Here is a 5596-nt window from a genome sequence, read left to right as displayed (position 1 = left end):
TTGCATTAACACTTATATGAGACGGATATTTTTGTAGCTTTGGTTGACTCTTGCTATATCTTTGATTATATACACACTTCCTAGGTAACCTGCTCCTTGCCTACTCATATGGTAAGTGTAGTTTGTTGGCAAAATTAAGAAGTTGCATCCAATAATCCATTGCAGACTCTGCATCTCACACTGTGTTAGAAAAAAAATATCAATAATGTAATGATGAGTCCTATTTAACCTCTGACAAGATTTCTTCATTGGAACAGTGTCTTCCAAACTTTGTTAAGACTATTAGAAAAGGGAATTTTCCAAGGTCTGCTGGGACTTCTTGTATTGAGAATACTTTGATTTCTAACACAAGAATTCCTGTTTAATTAGCTGTAGAGAGCATATGTTTTTGCCCGTGTGTAAGTATTGTTTTGTAAATATAAGAAAGGAGGCATTTTGCCATTGCCATAAAGCATTATTGTGTTTTGATGGCACAATGCAACCTGCATGTGGATGGAGGATCTGTGCAGCTGCATGTCAGCCCTCATTCCATGAGATGTGACTTGGACAGGAGAGGGTGAAGACTTTTCTAGCACTCTTGCTAAATCTGCTCCTGCTCCAGGAAGTGATATCTAATTCAATACCATATTATCAGCCTCTTGATTTTTTTAATTTCCCAGATGCAGATATCAGAGTGCACCTGGAGTTGCTGATTGCCTGTTTTGTACTTAGCCTAAGCAGCCCTTCTCCTCATGTGAATTGTTTAAACAGCCTCTGCCAAGTCATCTTTTATCACAGAGGTGAACCAGGCTTCTTCAATGTGTCTCAAAGGTATATCCTTGTTTCTTAATGAAATTATTTGGAAAAAATATCTGCTTACATTTGGAATTAAGCACAAATGTCCAACATCGTTTCCCTGAGCCCATACAGTATTTTACCTGATCTTTACAGCTGTCTTGCTTTGAGTAAATATTGTCCTGAATTGGTGTCAGTTTTGCTTTTGTTTTTCCCTTTTCTCTTCCCTTCCCTTCCCTTCCCTTCCCTTCCCTTCCCTTCCCTTCCCTTCCCTTCCCTTCCCTTCCCTTCCCTTCCCTTTCCCTGTTTCTGTTTGTTTCTTTTTTCCTGGTAATACTGCAGCAGTTGCCCATGCTACTTTTAAATGTAAAACATAGTCTGTTCCGTTCAACACTGAACAGTTTTTTCTTGCATATTTTGTCCCTTGGAATGTGAAATCATCATGTGATTTATGCTGATGACAGAAATGTTATCTCCACATTCTCTGGGCAGCCTCTATGTTGTTAGGAAAGTACAGTATCTATTTTATGATGCTTCCATCAGTCCTCTCTGCTGTTCCTAGTTTCCAGCTGTTGCTTGTTGTTGTCCTCCTTCTACAGCTCCACTTTTCTCTCTTGTGAAAAGATTTTGTTCTCCCCGTCCCTACTTGTGCACTATTTTTGTATTATGAGAATGCTCCTGTTGCTATTTCAGTTCTGTTTGGCTCATCTTCCATGTATCGAGGCCACCTGATAGAGGACTTCTGCTTCGGGAACGGTAAGTAACATTGCCTGTGCTTGAATCTGAGTGACAGTGTCTCTTCCCAGAAGCGGGCTCCTTTTATATGTGCAACTATTCTTTCTTATTAGTTCTCTTTTGAAGTCCACATATCTGCCACATTCAACAAACCTACCAACTGCTGTCATGAAAGCTTCACTCTTTACCTTTATTCCTTCCTAGCGTTTTATTATAACAAGTGATGCTGTCTGAAACTGTTTCGTGAAGGAAGTCACAAGGAATAATAGTCTGCTTCAGCTTTTGAGGCATGCTTTCCTGTCACTGTAAACTTAGACAAAATAACTAGGAAGGATCCAACGGTTGCACCTTAAAAATAGTTCAGAAACAGTTTTTTTCTTAACAAAATTAGAAGATCTCAGCCAGCAGCTTGCCACTGTCAGTTGTTCTACTTGAATTGGTTTCTCTGACCCCATAATGAGGACCTGTCCCCTAGAAAGTTGGTGTAAGGTATTACTTTTTTGTAATTAGTCTAATAACATATAATATAATATAATGCAATGTACTATAATATAAAATAAGACAGGAAATTGTGATATTTTTTTATACATTTTTTTTTTCTCTGAACAAAATATATTAAATCCGGGAGGGAAGCTAACTTGTTCTGACACCAGCACATATGAGAACAGCAGCCTAGATAGCCCTGATGGTATGTAGTAATATTATCTTATTTATATCTGGATCATTAATATTCTTTGCCTTTTCATCAACTTCAGAAGATAACCATCTTATGCTGGTATATAATGTTGTACCTGGAGGAAAATTGCTCTCCTCTGAAATGACAGAACTGATTAATATCCAATATTGTAACTTCTGAAAACAATTACACTATCTAGTTAACTATTTTACCCATACCAAAATAAAAGATAGTGATATATATTGAAAAGTAATTAGGTAATTGCAAAATAAATTTAAGTAAACCTGACTTTTAAACTAAAATTTATTTTAAAGAAAAACATCTTTGATGTTATTGTCTGGCTTTATAATGAAAAATGGAAAAGGAAATATTAGAATGTATGTATATTTTAAAGATTCTGGTAAGTGGTATATATCAAAGCATTTTTTGTGAAAAAAAAATGTTTTTTAAAAAAATCTGTTTTTCACAACCAATTATTCTTCTAGGTTTTTTTCCTGCGCTTGAATTAAAAGTTAGAACCAAACCCATAATGATTTTTTTCAGAAATTACTTTTCCCGGAATGATATTTCTGAGTGGACCTAACACTCAGAAATTCAACTAAATGTCATCTTTGGTTGGACATCAGTCCAACCCAATACCTAGTGAACTCAAAGGCAGTATATGATTCATAGTGTCATATAATAACTGAAGATGGGACCTCTGAAAGTCATCTAGTCAAGATCCTTTTCCAAGTGGGACTAACTTCAAAGTTAGATTAGTTTTTCCAGGATAAAGCTTTCCCAGAAACACTTTATACAGGATCTAGACATCTGTGATAGCCTGTATGTCTAAGCATGCTTTTTACATGTATGTTGAGGCTCAAAATATGAGTTACCACTGGGAAGAAATGGGAAGTTAGCCTTCACAGTTTGGGATGGCTTCCTGCATCTTCTGCAGTGTTAAAAGATCTTTCAGTTTGAATCTCTGGGGAAAGAAAGTTTGTTGTTCAGAATCCAAATAAACTTGCATTTAAATGCAGCTTACATTCCTAGAAGTACTCTTTTTTTTTTTTTTTTTTTTTTCTTCTTTGGGTTCAGTTATGAAGCCTGCTGCACATAGATGGATGAAAATCATAAATATAAGTATTCCCTTACATTTTGCGCAAATACTTCATTTTTTCAGAGTCTGCATGTGAGCATGATGAAGAAGGGAGAAGGGAAGAAGTAACAGCTGTTGAGCAACTTCTTTGGCATTCATGAGGGTTGAATGAGAAGTAGGAGTATGAAATCAGGGTTGTGTGACTGTCAGGAGCACTGACACAAGAGTGTGGAGGGAGGACAATCTGTTTCAGACCTGCACACTGAGAGGTTGGTACTACACAGTCTTTTTCTGAGTGACTTCTGTGGGTGCACCAGCCCACCACAACGATCAACTTTTGCACACACTCTTATGACTCAAGCCCCCCAAAGTGTATGTATATACATATAAATAAACAAATATGCTCTTGAATGTACCTTACAGAGAGACAGGGAAGAATTTCAAGGTGTCATAGTCTGCGTCTTAATTAGGTATTCCCTCTTGAATCTCACCTGAAGATGGAGAGGCAGGTCCCAGAGCATGTCCTATTCATGTCGCGGTTCCTCAACTTGTGATTCTAAGCATCCCTAATACCACTTAATTTGTCAGTTGATATACATATGATTGAGGGTTTAGTTTGAAGCTCTAAGAACATGCTCATTGGCACATGTCCGAAGCTGCCTTTATACACATAAGGATTTTATTATTTCATAACTTTTAAAATTGTTAAATATATATGTTAACTTCAGAGATATTTTGTGAAATGACATGGAAAAGCAGTTACAACATAAAGGATAAAAATCCACACACTTAGGGTGCCTTATTTAGTTTGTCAAAAACACTTAAACTGTTGAGTGAATCTAATGGAATTCAGTGAATCTGCAAATACATTTTCAGTCCACTGAAAATGACTGTCAATTCAAGGTTAATTCATGAAACTGAATCATGAGCAAATATTATTTGGTGAAGATGAAAAAGGCAAAGAAATCATACAAACAAGGAAATGGGTATTAAAAAATTAGAAATTAGAACAATGGAGAAATGCTAACAGAGATTTGTGCCAATAAAAAAAAAAAAAATATCTTATAGTCTTTCTTTGACCGTCATTTGCCTATTTATTGGTTCACTATGTAGAAAGATTATCTGTTGACTTCAATAGCACTATTTCAATTCATGCAGGCAACCATTTCCACTTGAAAAAATCATAAATATAATTCATGAGTGTTTTCTTACATGAATGGAATTGAAAAGCTATTCTTTTCTCCATACATTTTTTCACCCAATTCTATTTCAAAGTATTATTTTGAGCTAGCATTAAAATATGAATAAATTTAGGAATTCATAAGCTTATGTGGTTGTATTTTCTTTTACATATATTTTTAGGAAAAAAACATTTTTTCATGTTAGTTTTTCTTCATTTCTTCCCTTAGATTGTCATGTGAAGCACAGGATGCTTAGAAGATTACAATTGTCTACTCTGTAAGAAAGGTTATTTATCAAGTCTAGAATTGCTGAAAACATAAAGGCCTTAGTTTCTTTCCCCCGTTTGTTTTCTATGCTTGTATTTTCTGTTCCAGTTCTCTAGCTAGAACTGAGTTGCTGTCTAGACAACTGTAATGCCATCTTTCCTTTGCACAGATAGTAAAATTAACTATTGATTTGGCCTATATGCAAAACTCCAAAGTATAAATTCAAACTGGGTTTTCTAAAAGGAAACAGTGCCAGATTAAGTTCATAATTTTTAATGTTAAACTAGATAATTTTCAAAATAAAGGAAATAAAGGAAGTTGATTGTAAGTTTACATACTATACTTAGTGTATAGCAAGTCTATTACATAGCAATTACACTGAAATTTGTATGCTCACACACAAGTCATCGGAAATATCACTTGAAAATTATTAGTTTAGCAGCCGAATGTAAACAGTAACGGAGGAATGGGAAAGTGATCGTGTACTGAGGTTGGCAGTGGAAGTTTCTGCTGTTGGTCATGAGAACAATGTCAGTTGATATTTCCCTTTGTGACCTTGGAAAAATAAGTAGAAGTACAAAATTAACTAATAATGATATTGAGAAAACATTGCCAACAGATGGAATGCCATGTGCGGGGGGGTGGGGGTGGGGGGTGGGGGGGAAAGGTGGCCATAATAAAAGTGTTTTCAAATGTAACAGCATAAAATGCACAGGACTATATGCGTAATAAAAACAACCAACAACCTTTCTGTTACAGGGAAAAAAACCTTATTTTCATATGCCCAAGCAACAAGCTGAAAAAATCAAGTAGGAATCTAAGTTCTATCCTGAGAGGAATGATAACCCGATCTTCCCCTTACCATCCAAATACACCGTAAGACCA

General features: G+C 35.7%; 1 long non-coding RNA gene across 2 annotated transcripts; it reads left to right on the top strand.

Moving 5' to 3' along the window:
* The first annotated feature begins 621 nt into the window (after nucleotides 1-621).
* LOC114016534 (uncharacterized) lies at nucleotides 622-5334 on the top strand. 2 transcript variants are annotated; one of them, XR_003561024.2, is made up of 4 exons: nucleotides 622-810; nucleotides 1468-1530; nucleotides 3348-3532; nucleotides 4673-5334. It is a non-coding gene; the product is annotated as an uncharacterized LOC114016534 (long non-coding RNA). The 2 variants fall into 2 exon arrangements; XR_003561023.2 differs by lacking the exon at nucleotides 4673-5334 and having other exon boundaries at nucleotides 3348-4660.
* Nucleotides 5335-5596: the final 262 nt, after the last annotated feature.

The sequence above is a fragment of the Falco cherrug genome, chromosome 5, assembly GCF_023634085.1.
Source record: "Falco cherrug isolate bFalChe1 chromosome 5, bFalChe1.pri, whole genome shotgun sequence".
Classification (NCBI taxonomy): domain Eukaryota; kingdom Metazoa; phylum Chordata; class Aves; order Falconiformes; family Falconidae; genus Falco; species Falco cherrug.
The sequence above is the reverse complement of the archived record's forward strand: the minus strand, read 5'-3'. Positions and strand labels throughout refer to the sequence as shown.